Below are 21505 nucleotides of genomic sequence, written 5' to 3'. Positions count from 1 at the left end.
TTTGGGTCATTACAAACTTGGTATCAGAGCCTAAGTTTTTAAAGGAGTCCTAGGGAGTCTGAAAATCTGCATTGAGTAGAGTCTTGATCATCGGTGTGTAGAGCACCACATCTATGAGTAAGAGGCTACAAGACATTTTTGAAAAAAAAAGTTATTTCTTTCTTTTAAATTCCATCGTGCCTGCAGTTGTCCCTCTCATCTAATAATTTATGCTCCCCTATTTTAGAAAATGCCTCTCTAAAGAGAGAATACCCATGGATATAATGATTAGCAACCCCCACCTATTGATCCTTTGAATGAGACAGTGTCTCATGCTGAGTTTCGGGCGGCCTTTCAGGCGTTAGCCCAAGCAGTCACCTCTAATGTTTGAGCCAATAACCAGGCCGTAGTTGCAAATCAGTAGAGAGGTGATATAGCTACTTTCAAGATTTGTGATTTTATGCGGATGAATCCGCCAGGGTTTTATGGGTCCAAGGCAGGTGAGGACCCATAGTTGTATATGGAGGAGGTGAGAAAGATCACGTAGGTGATGTATGTTTCTGATGAAAAATGTTTTGAGTTGGTATCTTACAGGTTGAAGGATATAGATTATGACTGGGTTGAAGGATATAGATTATGACTGGGTTGTATTATGGAGGAAAGGTAGAGGTGAGGATGCTGCTCCTATGACTTGACAGGTGTTCTAAGATGCATTCTTGGACAAGAGTTTTCCCCTTAAGATGGGGGAAGCAAAGATTGAGGAGTTTACGAACTTGAGGTAGGGCTCCATGATTGATAAGGAGTACTGCTTGAAGTTCAACCATTTGGCCATGTTTGCTCCTGATTTGATTTCTGACACCCAAGCTAGTATGAGCAAGTTTGTGACAGGTGTTTCTAGTTTGGTGCTAAAATGGTGTAGGACTACGATACTGCATAGGGATATATATCTTTCTAGGTTGATGATTCATACACAGCAGATAGGGGCGGATAAGATTAGAGAGAGACATAGTGAGGGGTAACAAGAGGGCTAGATCTGAGTGGCATGGGTATAGTCAGCCAAGGTTCTATAGAGGAATTCGTCCTCAGTTTCAGAGATATCTGTCTATTCTAGTGCCTTCATCAGCTAGTGGTCCCACGCCTATAGGCAGGCAGGAGCAAGAGAGCATGTATTTTATGTCTAGGTCGCAGAACAGTATTGGTAACAGGCCCTGTTATCCTTCTTGTGCTAAGTATGGTAGGGATCATCTCAATGAGTGTTTCATAGATTTGAGGGGGTGTTTTAGTTATGGAAAGTAGGGCCACAGGCATAGAGATTATTTGCATGCTAGGCAGGGTACCAGATATGCCCGACCTCAGGCACAGACTACTAGTACACTAGCTCCTGTCCCTCGTCCCACCCCTGTTCAAGGCGTTTCATCTAACACTGTTGGAGGTCAACACCAAAATAGATTTTATGCCTTACTATCTTGTTAGGTGAAGGATGACTGTCCCAATATTTTTACTAGTATGCATCTCATCTTTTGTTTTGATGTTTTTAGGTTGTTGGATCCTGGGTCAAGTATCTCCTATGTGACCCTACATATGGCTGTAAATTTCAAAATAAGTCCCTAAAAGATTCCTGAGTCTTTCCTAGTCTCTTCACCAGTAGGGGAGTCAGTTGTTGCTAAACAAGTGTATAGAGATTTTCCTATTACTGCTCTTCATAGAGTCATACTTTCTGATTTGATAGAGCTAGACATGGTGGATTTTGACCTTACTCTAGGTATGGATTGGCTTCATTCTTGTTATGCATCTATAGGCTGTCGTACCTGTGTGGTCAAGTTTTAGTTCCCTGATAAGCCATTTTTTGAGTGGTCTGGGTGTTCGATATCTCCTAAGAGTCATTTTATCTCCTATCTAAAAGTCAAAAAGCTAATATCTAAGGGTTGCAACTATCACCTAGTTAGAGTCAAAGACACTAAGTCCAAGGCTCCAACTATTAAGTCAGTTGAGATTGTTAATGAGTTTCCAAATGTTTTTCTGGAATATCTCCCAGAGGTACCTCCTAATAGAGAGATAGAATTCAGGATTTATCTTCTTCCTGACACTCATCTTATTTTTATTTTGCCATACCATATGACACCTGCTGAGCTTAAGGAGTTGAAAGAGCAACTCAAAGATCTTTTGGACAAAGGTTTCATAAGGTCTAGTATTTCTACTTGGGCCGCACCTGTTCTATTCATATAGAAGAAAGATGGTTCTTTGCATATGTACATTGACTATCATCAGTTTAACAAGGTCACAATCAAAAATAAGTATCCTCTTCAAAGAATTGATGACCTATTTGATCAATTGTACGGTGCAAGTTATTTCTCCAAAATAGACCTTAGATCCGGCTATCATTAACTTAAAGTGAGGGAATATGATATTCCAAAGACATCTTTCTGAACCTGCTATGGTCACTTTGAGTTTCTAGTTATGTCTTTCGGGCTGACCAATGTCCCAGCAGCTTTTATGGACCTCATGAATCTAGTGTTAAAGAAATACCTTGATATGTTTGTCATAGTATTCATAGATGACATCCTTGAATACTCCTGCAATGAGCATGATCATGCAGATCACCTTAGAATTGTCTTGCAAACTCTTAGAGGTCACAAGTTGTTCTACAAATTTAGTAAGTGTGAATTTTGGCTAATGTCTATAGCCTTTCTAGGTCTTATTATTTTAGCCGAAGGTATTAGAGTTGATCCCCAAAAGACAGAAGATGTAAGAAATTGGCCTAAACCTATCTTTCTGTCTGACATTCAAAGTTTCTTGGGTTTAGCGGGCTACTTCCACTATTTTGTTGAAGGTTTCTCTTCTATTGCATCTCTTATGACTGGGTTAACCCAAAAGAAAGTTAAGTTCCTGTGGTCAGATTCATATGAGAAGAGTTTTTAAGAGTTGAAGACTCTACTTACTTCAACACCTGTGTTGACTTTTCCTGATGGTACAGATCATTTGGTGGTGTATTATGATGTCTCTAGAATTGGTTTTGGTTGTGTGTTGATGCAAAGAGGTAAGGCTATATCCTATTCCTCTAGACAGTTAAAGTCGCATAAAAAGAATTACCCAACCCATGATCTTGAGTTAGCTGATGTGGTCTTTTATTTGAAAATCTGGAGACACTATCTTTATGGTATTTATGTTGATGTGTTTATTGATCATAAGAGCCTACAGTATGTATTTACTCAGAGGGAGTAAAATCTTAGGTAGAGGAGGTATTTAGAGTTATTAAAAGACTATGATATGAGTGTGCTGTATCACCCAGGCAAAGCTAATGTAGTGGTTGATACCCTTAGCAGATTGTCTATGGGTAGTGTTGCTCGTATAGAGAAAGGTAAGAAAAAGTTAGCTCGTGATGTGGATTGTCTGGCTAGATTGTGTGTTAGGTTGCTTGATTTAGCTGAAGAAGGTACTTTGGTGAAAATTAGTTCCAAATCCTCCTTAGTTGTGGAAGTAAAGGAGAAGCAAGATCGAGATCCTAGTTTTATCAGACTGAAGGAGTCAGTTAAGGACCAAAATATAGAGATTTTCTCCAAAAGGGGAGATAACGTGTTGAGATTTCAGGGTAGGTTGTGTGTTCTATGTGTTGATGATATGAGGCAAAAGATTATGGATGAAGTGCAAGGCGTCCAGTATTCTATTTATCCTGGCACTACCAAGATGTACCGTGACTTGCAGAAAATCTATTAGTGGAATAGTATGAGGAATGATATAGCTGAGTTTGTAGCAACGTGTACAACGTGCCAACAGGTTAAGGTAGAACACCAAAGACCTGGCGGTGTGATGTAAGAGTTTGTTATACCCACTTATAAATGGGAGTTGGTGAATATGGACTTCATGACTGGATTATCTCTTTGGTGTCATCATCATAATTCTTTTTATGTTATTGTAGACAGGCTGACTAAGTCTGCGCACTTCTTTCATGAGCATACATATTATACAGCTAAGGATTATGCTAGATTGCAGTCAACAGGGTCAAGCTACACGGAGTTCACTTATCTATTATTTCGGATAAGGGTACTCATTTTACTTCTCAGTTTTAGAGGGCGTTTCAGCAGGGTATTGGTATCCAAGTTCTTTTGAGTTTTTCTTTTCATCTGCAGACAGATGGTCAGGCTGAGAGGAATATTCAGACCTTAGAAGACATGTTAAGGGCGTGTGCTCTTGATTTCAAAGGTAGTTGGGATGAGCATTTTTCATTGATAGAGTTCACCTATAACAATAGTTACCATGCTAGCATCAGGATGGCACCATTTGAGGCCTTGTATGGTATAAGATGTATATTGCCCATAGGTTGGTTTGAAGTGGGTGAAGCTACAGTGATTGGGCCTGATGCAGTAGTTGAAGCTATAGAGAAATTTAAGTTGATTAGAGGTTAAAGATAGCTCAGAGTCATCAAAAGTCATATGTCGATGTGAGGAGAAGAGAACTTGAGTTTGAAGTGGGTGATTTGGTGTACTTGAAGATTTCACCTATGAAAGGGGTGAAGAGGTTTCGTAAAAAGAGAAAGCTTAGTCCCCGTTATGTTAGCCCATATAGAGTTTTGAGCCATGTTGGGAAATTAGCCTATGAGGTTGAGTTGCCTGCGGAGTTGTCAGCTGTTTATCCTATTTTTCATGTCTCTATGCTTAAGAAGTATATTGGTGATTTCATCGTGGTAGATCCTTCAGAGAGTGCTGATATTAAGAACAGTCTTTCATTCGATGAGATTCCCATTGAGATCCTAAATTTTCAAATCCGTAGACTGAGGAACAAAGAGGTTCCCTTGGTCAAAGTGTTGTGTTAGTACCGGTCAGTGGAGAACGCTACTTTAGTGGCAGAAGCAACATGCGAGCCAAGTACCCACACCTCTTTTTCGTTAGATCAGATCGATCCTAAGGTATTATTCTTCCGACATTCGAGGATGAATGTTACCAAGGGAGAAATATTATAAGACCCCGCAAAGTTCCCTTGTAGTTTGAGCCTTGAGCGTGTCAAGCGAAGTTTAATTCTGGCCCTAAAAGATTGAGAAGAGACTTCCCAAGTAATTAGTGTTCTAATCATGTTGAACTTTCCTGAAAATGACTTCCTACAGTGTAAAGAATTGAATTAGCTTTCCAGATCCGACATCGAGGTAGAAAGTTATTGCTGTTTTTCTGAGAGTTGTTGAACCAACCCAGGTGCATGGACAGGTTGACGGACCATCAAATGTGCGATGGACCGTCGCCTGAACATTCGCAACCAAGGTAGTAACTCCCTTTTCTGGCCTAAGTGTGATGGACTGTCAAGACTGCGATGGACCATCACTGCGACCATTGCTGCTGAGGTAGTGTGGCCTTATCCTAGCCAACATGATTGTCGAGTTTGTGATGGACCATTATTGATACTGTTACATCGAGGCAGTGAGTTCTTTTTCTAACCGGCGTGCGACGGACGATCTGTGGACTGTCAGGCTAGCGATGGACCATCGCTTCGACCGTCATAGCCCCCGTTCAGTATTTTTAACTCATTCTTAAAAGGCTTTTTTGGTATTTTCAATGCTTTTATCAACCAAATATATTCCAAGCAAAGCAAATGACTTTATTCATTATCCAAAACAAAATAGAGCTAGGGTTTCTCCCTCAAGATCAAATCTAAAACCCTTATTAAACAAATTGAGTTGAGGTTTAAGTTCTCCTAGTTCAAGGGTTGTAAGAACCCTCTCTCAAGACTAAGAAGGAGAGTTTGAAGCAAGTTTGTTCATCAAATTTCATAATCTATGGTATGTGGGGTTTTGAACAAGGGTAATCATGTTACCCTTATGCCCAAAGGCTTATTTAAACTATAATTTTCTGTAATCTATGAGATTTTACATGATATTAAATTAGGGTTTTTTACCCATGGCTATTGATTGCGAAATCTTAATTTTCCCATGAATTTAATGTCAAATAGCATGATTTTGCATGTTTTTATTAAGAAATTGAAGCTGGGTTTATACCCTATGTTGTTACTCCTTGAGAATTTAAGAGTTTCAATGTTCTAGAAATCGAAGTATATGAGTATGTTGATATTTTGAGACAAATTGATGTAACTTCCAGATTTCTACATGAATTATGAATCTATATGCTATCTATTATGCATTATGATGAGTTTTAAATTAAGATTGAATTATGAGTAATTAAGCCCTACTTGAGACTTGTAATTTTATGTACTATTGTGCTATAAGCATCCATGATTTCAGATTATTGAGAAATATTTTGACCTAATGGTAATAGAGTTTTGAAATCTACTCTATCACATAAGATTACAGATTTGATTGTTGGGTTCTTATGAACCATGAGATTATTTTGAAAGTGGATTTCCATTAGATTAGCGAGATAAACTAAAGGAGTAGTATTTACCACCGAGTTGGGTAAGATACCATGGGTTCTTACCCCAGAACTACATTCCACCGTAGGTTTGAGATTTTGGGCCTGAGGCTGAGATGATTAGGCCCGAGGCTGAGATAAGCGATCACTGATTTGAAGTTATACTCCTTGGATAGAGTATGATGCCTCTCCCCAACATGAGGTTTCATTCTTAGGAGGACAAGGTGTTGGACTCTATGTAGCTCGCATGGTTTAGGTCGGTTAAGAGAACCTCCCTAAACTAAAGTATTTTCTATTGAGATAAAATATTTTTCCTGAAGCTTTGAGATGTGATATTTTCTAAAGTGAACAAATTGCTTTTGAGTATTTTCCAAAGAAGGAAGTAGTTTTCTCTACTAATAAGAGTTGATCATCAGTTGTTAAACCAAAGTTATATAATTCTGTGTTCCAAGTGTTTGAGTTCAAAAGAGTTATAAGTTATTGAGTAATAAAGAAGTTTTACTCTTCATGAGATATATGCATGAGTTGAAAGTATTGTTTAAAGCTTCCTTCATCCTATGAGTAATGAGAATAAGAGGAGAGCACACATTTTAGAGCCAAAGTACAATGACTCAAGAGATTGGTGTTACATGATTCATTCTACATGATTTATGAGCTTTACATTTTAGACTTATTCAAGCCATGTGAGTCATTTCTATTTGCATGCATGATTTGATTAAAGAGTATTGATATTGTTTTATATAAATGCATACACCCCCATATACTCAGTACATTCCTAAGTGTTGATACACATATGCTATATTATCTTATAATATAGGTCTAGGTGCTCAGTCCCATCCTCATCAGTGATTCTCGAGTACATTCATCTACATTTCTACAGTGGTGAGTCCTCATGGTTCTGGGACCTATCTTCAGATATTTTAGTATTTGAGTGTTTATGTTATTACTTTCAGTTCAGTTTGAGTCAGCTGGGGACCTGTCCCAACAGCTCTCGAGTTCATTGAGTAGTAGAGGCTTTGTCAGACTAGTTATCAGACTGTGGTTGTGTTGAGATTTTCAGTATTGTGGTCGTTTCGACTGAGTATTACCTTCATATTCTCTTTTATTTGATATGAAAGTACTAGTGATTTGTATATTCCTTCTTGAATGAGTTATTATGAGAAGTGATAGGCTCAAAAGGTTAGTTTGGGGATACGTTTTGCCCTAAGCACCATGTGACATCCCGGGAGGTGATTTTAGGTCGTTACAGCTAGAAATCAAACTGTCATTCCTATGTGTGTAAACTTTAATCCCATGATTTATATTTCAATACATTTGTCATGATCATTATCCTAGTGTGAAGAGTGCTTATGAGTTAGGAAAATGTTCATAGGAATCACTTAGAGCAAAGTTGAGAAAAGAGCCATTGATTTGGCCAAATCTTGGTATTCGATTCTACAAAGGTCAGCTTTGAATAGGTACAAATCCTTTAATATATGAAATTTTGCATCTCAAAACCCAAAAAATAGTAAATAATTGAATTATCTTTCCAATGATACTAATTTCTCCTTAATCCGATACCCAACTAAAAAGTTATGACCATGCTAAGGTCATGTGTCGCATGCCAATCGCAAATAGCCACTGGATGAGGTGTGCTATTAGAATATGCTGCACAACATCAGGTGTACTATTGATGTGCGCCATATAACAAAAGCAAAGTGCCAATAGTTTCTTCATTTTTACTCCAATAATACCAATTTCTCCTTAATCCTATACCCGAGCGAAAATTTATGACCATGCTAAGTCCTTGTGTCGCATGGCAATCGTTAATAGCCACTGGATGAGTTGTGATATTGATGTGCACTGCACAACCTCAGGTGTTCTATTGGAATGTGCCGTACAACAAAAGCTAAGTACCAAAAGTTGCTCCATTTTTACTTATATTAAGGGTATTGAGGTCTTTTCACACCTCTAAACCATTTCAATTCATTCTTAAATGGATTAAGGGGTTTTACAACATGTTATTTCCACCCTCTTAACTCTAAAAGTCCCATACATGATTTAAATTCTTACCCTCTTCCCAAGAGGGAAATTAAAGTTTCTTCCCTCATGAATTCAAGAAGTTAAGTTCCAATTTCTAGCTTTCTTCAAGAATTCGTCCAATTGAGGTTTGTGGGGTTTATGAACAAGGCTATTTTTCATCCTTGTTCCCAAAAGTATGATTTTAAGATTTAATTTATTTATTTTGTGTTAGGGTTCATACCCAAATTGCTATATTCTTGAAGTATGTCACTACCATGAGATTGAAAGATTTAAGTTCGTTAAGAATTGCATATCATGTTTTGACTTATAAGATTCATATTGTGATTTTAATTTCATTATTTTGACTGGATATTGGTGAAAGATTTAAAGATGATTATTGAGCATGAAGGTTGTTCGTGAATTTCTAAGAATTTAAGCATGTATTATAAGCCCTAAGTACAAGATCTAAGTTTACAATAAGACTATGCTCTTAAGCTCCGTTGATAAGTTTATACAATGGTATAAAGCAAAGATTGATCTTTTTATCTTACGATAAGATATGTAATCCACATTTGTTCATCTTGATTATGATTTAAAGTAAAGAGAAGCATAACTGGTGTTCACTTTATAAAACCCTTATGCTAATTTAAGGTGGATTTTCTAAAGTATGAGCATATTAGTATTATGGGAGTAGTATTTAGCACCGAGAAGGGAATGCGGATGAGTGTATTCTTATTTCCTAAAAACAACAAGCCAATATAGGTTAAGATTTATTCACAATATAGTTCAGTGATCACTAAGATTAAGGCTCTATTCCAATGGCAAGGATAGGATAGCTCTCCCCAATGTGAGTAAGATGTTGGACTCCATGATAGCTCACATGGTTTATTTTGATTAGAAGACTCTCCCAAAATAAAGAATAAAAATTAAAGCTTGTAGAAACTAAGTGTTATGGCTTACAAAGCTATAATTATGCTTCATTCGTCATGTTTATGGTTTTGCAGTCTTTGTTTTATTCAAGCTCAAGGTGAGCCATTTACACTTAGCATGCATCAATTGAAAGTCTATATGTATATTTAGTTATTTTTTTACTTATGCATTCACCCCAACATACTCAGTACATTCCAGAAGTATTGACCCATATATATGTCTATGTGCTACATTGTCTCATAATGTAGGTACCAGTTCTAGCCCATACATCATAATCAAACACTTTAAAGCTTCCAGTCAGTAGGTGATGAGTTCTTTTGATTCGAGGACTTGAGTTATCTAAAGTTCTAGTAGCATTATTTATTCAATGTTATTGATTAGGGATAGCTGGGGGTCATGTTCCAGATTTCTATAATAATTATTAGTAGAAGCTTCATAGATGGTCATTCAGAGTTGATGTATTTACTTTCATTTTGTTTTGTATAACTAGAGTTGTAATTGTTTTAAATAGTTCTATATGGAACATATTTAGCAAATATATCTCTTCCGCTTATTTCTTTTGGATTTTTGTAACATACTAAGTTGCTCATAAGTTATAAAAGTATGATGGGTTAGCTTAGGATCACTTTTGGTTCTAAGCATTGTGTGACATCCAGGGGGTAGTCTCGGGGTGTTATAGAAACTGGCCAAAAAGCGAATGGCACAAAATAGTGAAGGATCGCAATAAGGGTATGCCAAATGCCTCTTGAGCCACGTGATAAGGGAGTGGCACAGAAAGTAGTTTCCAAAAGCTTTTTGCACTCCACAGTAAAAATGAGACATTGAATTTTATTGAGAAAGATACATCTAGAAATAAATAAAAACGCATGAGGGAGGCACTAAATAGGGTTTTATTCTTCTTCTTTCATTATATAATTCTTGTATGAAATACATTAATTTGGTGATTTTAAAGTAGATTATGGGTGGGTAAAATCCCTTTTTCTAGGGTTGAGGCTATGAATATAAGTACTTAGCATTCAATTAAGTTGTTTCAAAGTTGATTATCAAAATTTGGTTGTTTATATGTTCTTGTAATTACAATTCTATTGACTCGCAACCTTTAGAATACATTTATATTTCTGTTATGAGCCCAAAAGGAGGAAAATTTGATCAAAACATGGAGCATGTTGAGGGGATTCTTGTATTTTAAAAGAATGAAAGATAAGATTTGTGGTTACTATGGAAATATACATAATTCGCCCTATTTGGTTCAAATACAAGATGGCATACAGATGTGTTTGAATTAGTTCTTACATCTTCTCTCAATGATATAGTTTTGGGGTAAATTTAGATTAATGATTAGAGGCTCGGAGGACCATAATAATATTCATAACCTCGTGAATCAACAACCAAGATAGTTACCTAACAAATGAGATTGTATAGCTTTGTAGGTTGATTAAATCACCTCGACCTTGTATTTTTCCTCATTATTGTTTCAAATACTTTACTTTTTCGTTATTGTTTACTATTACTTTTAAATCGTCAAAACTTAAACTCTCTTGGGATGAATCACACTTGATTAAATTTAATAGTAACACTGGAATTGAATTATGTGCTAATCACCAACTTCCCAAGGGATAAATATTTGGCTCAAAAGGGCCTCTTTATTACTTGCATGACAACATACATTTTCGTATGCGGTAGGATGCAATAGGTTTTATGGCACCATTATCAAGGACTTGAAAATTAGTAACCTTATGATTTTTAGTTTTGCTATTCTGTTTGATAAGTGCTGGAAACTTGGTCTTAGCTAATGAACTTATAGGTATAGGTTAGAATCTCAAGCAAGACGGTAAGGGAAAGGGATTTGGTTGAACCATATCCCAAACCTGAGTGATGCTTGCACTAATTACAAAGATAAGCTACACTACTTTATTCAATCTCATAAGTTCAACAAGGTGATATCATTCCTGTAGTCATAGATGATAAACAACTAGCTCGCAGGAAGTGCACAAAGTGGAAATCCCATTTACAAATAATATTACTTCCAGTATTCTGCAGGAGATCGATTTGAGCTTAAGTAGAATAAGGTATAATTTTTACATAGTACTGTGCAATTCACAAGCGTGTCAGATGAGGATCCATAGGTACACTTATAGAATTTCCTAGAGGTTAGTAACACGTTCATTCCCACTAGAGTATCTACAGACTATATGAGGATCACGCTCTTCCCATTCCCATTATTGGGGGAAGCAAAGAAATAGTTGAAGGAAGAACCTTCTTACTCAGTCACAACTTTGGATGAGTTGGCAAAAAAGTTCCTCATCTAATTTTTTCCTTCTGGAAAAATTATGAGGTTGAGGAGTGAGATCCTAAAAGTTTCAAATTAAAGCCAGATAAGAATCTCTATCATGCATGAGAGAGATTCAAGTCTCTTCTTATGGACTTGACCATAACACAAAAATTTTGCTAGATTTGGCTATAGGTGGCCAGGGTTTGGACAAAACTTATGATGAGCTATACTCTCTCCATAACTAAATTGCATAGGGTAATCTTAAATAGTATGTGATGTATCCAAAATTGTGGAAAAGAAACCTATTGGTAAGAGGCAGACAGTATAATAGCCTTGACTGTGTAGTTGGCCTCCCTTCAGTACCAAATGATGATGTAGTTCAATAAGTTAAGTGCAAATAAACCTCAGACCTAAGTTAATACAATTCAGTAGGGCCGAACTTGGTATGAGATTTGTGGAGGTAGTGATCACTCTGCAAACTTATGTGGAGAAAATCTATAGTCAGTGAATTTTTTGGGTAATGTACATAAAGGAATTCAGAATTATAGTATTGCCAAAATTTCAATTCGCAAAGTCAGCTCAACTACTCATGGGGCACTAATCAGAATCAACCTTAGCAATTTCACCAGTAGCAAGGAATCAAAATAGCACTAAGCCAGAAATATATAGGAGACTTTAAAAAAGATCCTAGCCAATCAAGAACTAATAGTTGCAGAGATTAAAATCAACAACTAGCTTAGAAAAATCTTAAGAACATTTGAGCCAGTTATCTCAAGCGCAAAACACAAGACCTTAAGAGGGTTGTCCTAGTGATATATAAAATTCAAAGCAAGTGACAACAATCACCTTGAGGAGTGGTAGAGACCTGATTGACATACCTGAAAATAAAAATTATAATGTGCAAGAAGAATTGATCACACCAGGGCAGACTGAAAAACAAGTGACAATGAAAGAAGCTGACAAAAAGGGAAAGATAAAGTACCTAAATGAAAAGTCAGTTGAGTAACAAGAGAGACCATCCCTACCATTCCCTCAAAATCTTAAGAAACCCAAGGGGGATGCTTGTTTTAAGAAGTTCTTTGACAAGTTCAAAGAACTTTACATTAATCTTCCTTTGTTAAATGTTTTATAGAAAATTTCTAAGTACTCTAAGTACTTGAAAATATAAAGCTTGGTGACATTAAAATAGTAGCACATGCTAAGGAGTGCAGTTCTGTGGTGATGAGCAAGATGCCCAAAAATATCAAGGAACCTGAGAGTTTTACCCTACCCATACTAATTGGTGAAAGTGATATAGTGCATTCTTTGAATGATTTAGGAGAAAGAATAAATTTGATGTCCCAATCTATGTTTAACTCCAAGTCTGGAAAAAATGAGGCCCTTCTTAGTTGTGCTCAAAATGGAGGACAGAACAAGAGTGGTTCCCGAAGGAATCATAGATGATGTTTTAATAAAGGTTGGTAAGTTCATTATTCCTGCTAAATTTAATATTGTTAATTATTATATATATGGTAGGGTTCTAATCATATTAGGACATCCATTATAGGCTAGTGGATGAGCATTGATAGATGTGAGAAAAGGCACACTTAAAATGAGATTGAATAATGAAGAGGTGGTCTTTGGAGTGTAAAAAGTAGTAAGTACACCCTCACACTATAAAGATTTGTGCATTATTATAGCTATGAAAGTAGATAATTGTGGGGTAGGAGAGTGTAAACTACCAATTACCTCTTTGAAATCTCTTATATAGTTTCTCAAATTAACAATCAAGCCTGAAATTAAGAAACTTGAAGGGGAACCTAAAAAGGTATGTGTAGGAGGATTTTCAGACCTTGAGAGTAAGCATTTAAAAGGTGATAAGAGAATAAGAAAATCGGATCTAAGTAGGAGAAAAAGGATGAGAGTCTGTTGCTAAGAGGTGAGTTTAGTCATGCCCGTTAATAAATCAAGTACTGCTTAGGAGGGAATTCAAGTTAAGGTAGTTATTTTTATTTTTTTAGTATAACCTTTGGTTTTGTTTTATTTTTGTGTAAATAGGTTGACGAAAAGTCTGAGAACCGGAGATCTGAGTTAAGAAGCATGGAAAAGAATAAGTGTGGGGTGAGATGTCTTTTAATAGTTGTTTAGGTTGAAGTATTCTATAGGATTTTATTTAGTTTCTTGCTTTAAGAAAATATAAAAAATTGAAAAAACTTAAAACACAAAAGGATTATTTTATTTTGTAGATTACATTAATTTTTGTTAGTTTTAGCTTTTTAGTTTTTATTGGAGCATACTTCGCTCACCCCTTGATTTTTCTTTTCAGATCATTTTTTTAGGAGAGGCCCTTTGAATTGAGTATCTTTTATTTTTTTAAGGAGTAAATTTTGTTTTTTATTTTCTTTATTTTTTTGAAGAAAAATAAAAGACCACATTTTTTTAATTGTGTGATACTAGCAGTTTAGGTCTAATCTTGAATGTATATAAAATAAAAGATTTTTTGACACCTAGGCTCATGGTTGTGATTCTTCATGCAACTTATTTTTATTTTTTGTTATGATCTTGTCTGTCTCAGAAGTGAAATTGATCCATCTTGATTGAAACTTATGTCATGTATGGTGAGGTTTTATTCATCATGTCTTGTATCTTAGTCTAGAACTTGCCATGTATGTTATTAAAGTTAAATAAAAGTGTTGTTCCATTTAGAAGATGATATAAGATTTCTTTCATTTGGTCTTATTGAATTTTAGTGTTTTCAGACATTATACGACTCTTTGAGTCTGTAGCCTTTTGTTGGTAGCCATACTTTTCCTTGACTGTTTTGTTGAATCTCTAATTTTTGCACCCTACATTCTTAAGCGTTGTAGTATAGACTATGAAAAATTTAATAAACCTAGATAAAAGAAGTAGTTGAGCATGAAAATTGTAACTAATGAAAGATGAAAAATAATAAAAAGGCCTTCTTTGAAAGAATGTGATATAAAAAAATACACATTTGAGAAAAAATATTTAAAAAATTATTTATAAGATGAGAATACTAACAAAAATAATTATTGATGAGAGGGCTAAAAACAAAGAGAAGAAAATAATGGGCGATGAAAAGACAAAAGCAAAGTACTCTGAGAAATGTAAGCTACTATTATATAGTTTTCCTACCCATCCCCTAGTCAACATTACAACCTGTTAAAGTTTTATTTGATTTTGTTAGACCATGATTAATTAGTTGAGATGTATAGAATGGAAAATCCTATGATTCTTTGTGCATACATGCAAATTCTTTTTGAGTGCGAGAGTTGTGCTATGATGCAAATTAAGTCCTCAAATTATATTTAATCTTTTGAATTGAGTTTATGGACTATAATTTTCTTGTGAGGACACTTGTGTAATAATAGATAGGTGATATAATTAAATTTTTTTGATAAGAGTAGTTGAATGAACTTAAATTTGATGAAGTGGAGTCCATATTTTATGTTAGAAGGTTAGAAATTTGTTGTTTATTTGTATTTCTTATGTAATGATCAGAAAGTGTACTTGATATTTTGTATTGTGATATGGTCTAATTGTTTGTATCAATAAAAGTGGTGGCGGTCCTATCTTGATTTGTTGCAATGATCTTTAGTGTTGCTCAAGGACGAGCAAGATTATAAGTTTGGAGTGGTGATGCTAGGCCAAAATTGTATATTTTAAGTCATTATTTTCCTTATATTTAGTGTTTTTATTTTTCCTTTTTTAGCATTGATTTTATAGATTATGCTTAGTATTATATTTTGATGTGTACGATTAAAATGATTTATCTATGATGTATAAAGGAGGTTTAGAGATTTACTTATGAGGCATATTTCTAAGGCCATCATTGGTATTTATCTTTCTTGTCAATTTTTTGAATTTTATCTCTTATATTTCCTTCAAAATATTTATTTAAAACTTAATCAATCTATGATTAAGTCTATAATTATCCACATTAATTTGTACTAAGTTTACTTTTAAAGCCAAAAAAAATTTTTCTCTCTCTATATTTCAGACAACTCTTAAGTTCCTAATCGGGGATTGAATTGTATATATGAGGAGGATTGGAGGAGTTGAGTGATTATTGTTGGATAAGGAAAAAGGAGTGTAGGTCCTAATTTCTCTCTCTTAAATTGTTAGTTTTTCTTCTTCTTATGTGCTAGCAACAATAAATCTATAGCCAAAAGTAAAAAAAAAAATTATAATCAACTAACTAATTACTAATAGGAGCATTGTCACGTTCAAGAGGAAACCCCAAAAAAGTCCTGAAGTAGCATTGAGACGAACTTCAATTTTTAGGCATTTCCTTGATGATCATTGATGTGCAAGTATCTTTATTTGAATTTAAAACCTATAGTAATTTGGTCATTTGTTTTTGCTAAAGAGTGTATTTTTATCTGGTAATCAATAGGAAGTACGAGGAAACTTAACCATCATAAGCTGTAGATTTTAGTTACGTTACACATGGTCATATCTACTACAGAGGAGTTGCTACTGATGGAAATTGATATACCAAACTCCCTAAATTTGAGATAAGAAATCCCACAGCGAATACTTTTCTTAAGAGATCTAATGGGGCTATTCAAGAAGATTAAGCAGTAATGAGGAGTTGAAATATTAGAGCTATTACCTATGAAAACTCTACTAGAATATAATTATGTGAAACTCTTATCTTTTATGCATTGTTGCTACTCCTATATTCCTTTGGAGGATTATACTTTAGTCATTTGTATATTCTTGGAGTCTGTAGTAATTATGAAGTGTCTTTTCATTTTCCTCCTTTTTATACACACATATGAACTATGATGTGAACATTCTAAAATGGAAAGAAAAAATAAAAAGGAAAATTAGTTGTGAAATTTTACAGAAAATTATGATATTAGTGAAGATGATTCGCTTGAATAGTTAAAAACAGAATTAATAAGGTAGAATAAAAGGAGGAATAAACTGAAAGGCAAATGAAAAGATAGAGGAAAAACAGTGCTTAAAAGTCAAAATTTTCTTCTTCATTTTTTTTTTTAATTTTGGATCTCTCAATATTTTTTCTTTCAATAATGTATATGAAAATTATTGACGGTAAAATTTTAAATAACTTACCATTTTCTTGCCATCTAACATTTTTATGTTAATTATTTAGTAATTAGTATAAGATACATAAAATAAAAACAAAAACAATTGTTTTGTAGTATTACTTTTAAATTTTATTGTTTGGTTTGCTTTAGAACTAAAATATCGTAAATTAAATAGATAAAAATAGAACACACTAAAGAAAGGGAAAAAAATGAAAGAAAAAAAAAATTGGGTGTCCTCTTTTCATTCACTTAAAAATTTTATTTGAGTAAAAGTAATGTCAATGTTAACATAATTGTGCATAATTCATATAAAAAAATCAAATACTAAAAATAATGCTTAGAGGAAGAAAATAAATGTAATGACGGATTAAGTTCGCATTCCTAATTGTTCACTCATATTTTCTTAAAAAAAAAATCTATTATGAAATATAAAAATAAGAACAAGGAGAATAAATAGAGAGAAGAGGGAGACTTCTTTATTTCTCATGAGATTCTTGAAGAGTTGAATTACAATGAAGGAAAATCCCTTTATTTATAGGTGAAAACTAAACTTGGGGCTTCTAACTTTTCTATAAATAGACATTCAGTATATATGGTAAAATTGACATTCACTATATATGGTAAAATATTTATAACACTCCCCCTTGAATGTCTAATTGATAGATAATGTGCCTCGTTCAAACCTTACTAAAAGAACAGTGGAAAAAAAATCTAGTGAAGGAAAAAGTGTACACATCTTTAACAATAAGCATGTAGGTTGCCTCATTACAAACCTTATAAGAAAAATCTAGTGGGACAAAACCTCGTAAGGGAAAAAGAGTTCATCGCGTATTAACTCCCCCTAATGAGAACACACTTGAGCCTTTGCATCCCTATATTGTGCACCATCTTCTTGAAAGTTGCAATTGATGGAGACTTGGTGAATAAATCAGTCACATTGTCCCTTGAACTAATTCACTGCATGTTAATATCACCATTATTTTGGAGCTCATGTGTGTCAAAAAGTTTTGATGAAGTGTGCTTCATTCTATGTTCTTATATGAATCCTCCCTTAAGTTGTGCTATGCATGCTGCATTATCTTCGTTTAAAATTATGGATACATTATCATATTTCACACCATATTTTTCTCAACTGAGATGTATCATGAATCTCAACCATAATCCTTCTCTTTTGCTTCATGAATAACTATTATCTAAGCATGGTCTGATGAAGTGGCTAGATAGACTGCTTTTTATATCTCAAAGATATAGTTGTATCCGTACTTATGAACATATAGCTTATTTGAGATCGAGTTTTATACGGGTCAAATAAGTACCCAACATCAGATTAACCAATAAGATTGGGACTACAATATTTAGAATAAAATAAGCTCATTTGTTTGATCACATTCCGATGTCTCCTAGTAGGAGCAGAATTATTTATGCCTTGCTAACAAATTGATCGAAAAAGGCTATGTCATTCCTTGTAGTATTTGCAAGATACATTAGTTCACCAATTGCACTAAGAAATAATAGTTTATAACCAAGGAGTTCCTCATTCTTTTCTTGAGCTCGGAATGAATCCTTATTCTATTATGGATGTTTCTCATTTAAGAAAATATTCTATTTCTTTTGAAAACTCTCCACGAGTTTCAATAATTTTCAAGCTATAAACTTATACAATATAACGATTATAAATAATTTTTCAGAAACTTTTATATGCTTCAAACATTTTGAATCCTTAAAAAGTTCTCATATAAATTTTGTCAAATGAGAATATTCAGCATTTCATGTCTGACATCTTCAAGTGTCTGGACTGTAAATTAAATAAGTTTTATGTTACCAAGATGCATCCTTTCATATCACTTGATAGGTGAAATATTCACCATTTATAATTTTCAGATTTTAACGGATTCAATCTCAACATTAGTTGAACCAATCAACTTATCATGAGAACAAGTAACATTAAAAGTAATGAAGAATTTTCTAATTCTTCAATATATGTTTATACACTACGCACATCTTTAGGACATCGCAATTTATGAACTTTTATACTAGTAATATGTACTTTATTAAGAGAATAGAAATAGCAATTATTCATTTTATAAATCTTTCGAGATAGGTAATGTGTAAGGTCAATCTTTCCAAGGTCATTCAAATATTTCTTTTATTAGTATTGTCGTTCTTTCCTCTATTGCTAAGGGTTGGGGGTAGCTTGGTATACTTTTTACCATTTATTTTCTCTCTTTTTAATTCTTAGAATTAAGTCTTCTGCTATCTTCTTTTTTAATTGAATTTTTATTAGAAAATTTATACTTTTTAGAAGTAATACTAAAAAGCTAGTAGAATAATTAATTTACTAATTTTTTTAAATATGATTATGACATAAAAATCCAAACAATTACTGATATATATTTTTCCTAACTGCACAAAATGTGTCACAGTTTATAAGGCAAGAAAAGCTACATTTTTATTGTCTTTTTTTTTCTAAAAAAAATTTTCATTTTTGGCTCATTTCCCCTCCTCCAATTTATATGCCAAGAATTAGCATTCATGTTTTTATCAAATTTTTAATCTTTGACGCATTTTTAATTACAAATTAAATAAACTCTTAGGTAAAAATAGACTTCAATGCAAACATAAATAATTTATTGGTATTAAGAATAAGTAATATGATTAATTAATTTTCCTAATACTCTTCGTTTTCCTTCTATGTACGTTATATACTTTCTCCGTTTGATTTTATTTGTCATATTATGATTTGACATATCAATTAAAAAATATTAATAACATGACTATTATACTATAGTACCTCTATTAAATGATGTTTACATTGTGTTTTCAGATTAATTTATAGAAAAATAATTAATGTTAAGGGCAAAATAGAAACAAAAAAACAAAGTTATCTTTTTTTGATATGTCAAAAATGACAAATAAAGATAGAAACCCAATTAAAAGTTTTATCAAAAGTAAAAGCAAATAGAGAAAGTACCATTTTCTTCTTCATTTAACCTAATCATTATTTCTATTCATAAGTTTCCTTAAATTTCTCCTCTTCCTTCTTTGTTTTTCATTTTAAATGATTTTTATTGCAATTAATTAATACACTTAATTTATAGTCTATATTTTCTTGAATATACGTGTTAATGAGAGTAAGGGTTTTATTTTCTATTTTATACTTTTGAAATTTGTAAAGCGAAACTTCATCAGACTTAAATACTTTTATTAGTATTGGTATTATAAAGAACAAAAAGAGGTCAAAGAATTTTATTCTTTTAAACAACATAAAATGATAGTAATTGAGGCACTTATATAATATGATTTTTTAGTTATTATAAATACTAGAGACATGTTTTTATTGCATAACTTTCGCCGTTTTTATGACATAACTTTCATCTTTTATTCTTCATTATTATGATTTTACTCCTTTTTATCTGATATTTATTGTATTTTTTTCCATGTCTTTTCATGATATTGACACATAATTTTCGTAGTTTTGTAAGTGAAAGAACGTGGCATATGAGCTTACTTACAATGAATATTAGTCTGATTTAAGATTTATGACTACGTTATTATTAGGAACATTTGAAATTGTTTCTCTCTTTAGTGTGTTGCAAGTTTGTACATATCTATTCTATGAATCTCAATTTAATATGTTTACCTTTTGAAATTTAAAAATGCCTAATTTTAAAAAGGAGACCTCTATAATGTTTTCAAGTCACATATTCTTCTTCTTGAATATTTTATCTTTATTTTTCTTGACTTCTATATTAAATTAAAATAATATTAATAATAATGCCTTATAATGATAGAATAAACTATGCAAAGGAAACTGGTACTTGAAATTCTTCGTAAGATTTATTAGAGAAGAAAGAGAAATGAACTTGACAAGTCTAAACTTTTGTAAATGCATAAATATGAGAAGCAGCATAAGAAGACTTCTATTTTTTTTTTTTTTGCTTTTTCTTTGTTAATTTTCAAAAAAATTGAAAATAAATTTCTCATATTACTACAAGAATATGATGAAAATAATTGAAACATTAAGAAGTCGATTATAAATATTTTTAACTTTAATCATTTATTAGATAAAAATTAATTTTTGAAATAATAAAATTATATTCATAACATTATTTTTAATATCCAGATATTTGGGAAAAAAATTAGTTGTTAATTTAACCGCACGAACCGCGAAAATGTATGCCAGTTAAAGTTAATATAACAATATATATGTAATAGCTGCATATGTTAAATTGATATTGCTATCATAATAGTTGTGCTTATATTCTTGTGCTTACTATTGTAATACTTAGCTACCACTAAAATAAATTTATATTCTTATTGTGAATTCGGAAGGAGAATTAATGAGATAGAGCGAAGAATATATAGGGAGTACGGTCTATATTTTAGTAAAATAAAAAATTAATTTGTGGCTAGGATAGGAATATATCTAGATCGCCTTACTTGGTTATAAGATGAAAAGATATATAAATGCATTCGAATTGATTTATCATATCCCCGCTAAATGATGTAGTTGTAAGGTCAATTCAGATAGACGATTAGAGGGTGAAAAAACTATCATCATATAATCAACCCTATAGATCCATAACCAGATAATCAAATAAGTTGATGAAATTAATACTCTACATAATTGTTAGCAAATCCATAATCCTAAATTGATTCATTCATTGATTGCATAAAATTTTCTCTTCTCTTATTTAATTGTTCATTAGTTATTTTTTAATTATTTTAGTTTAGTAAATTCATAAGTTTATCTTTGGAGTTTATCACTTGAGTAAATAATTAGAATTAGTCTAATTTAATAAAATAGTCAATCGACAAGTCCATGTGGGTTCGACATCTGGCTTATAAGGGCCACTCTATTACTTGTACGACCGCGTTCACTTGCATGTGCATTTGAACACAATCTATTAGATCAT

Source organism: Capsicum annuum, chromosome 7, assembly GCF_002878395.1.
Source record: "Capsicum annuum cultivar UCD-10X-F1 chromosome 7, UCD10Xv1.1, whole genome shotgun sequence".
Lineage (NCBI taxonomy): Eukaryota > Viridiplantae > Streptophyta > Magnoliopsida > Solanales > Solanaceae > Capsicum > Capsicum annuum.
Note: the sequence above shows the minus strand (reverse complement) of the source record.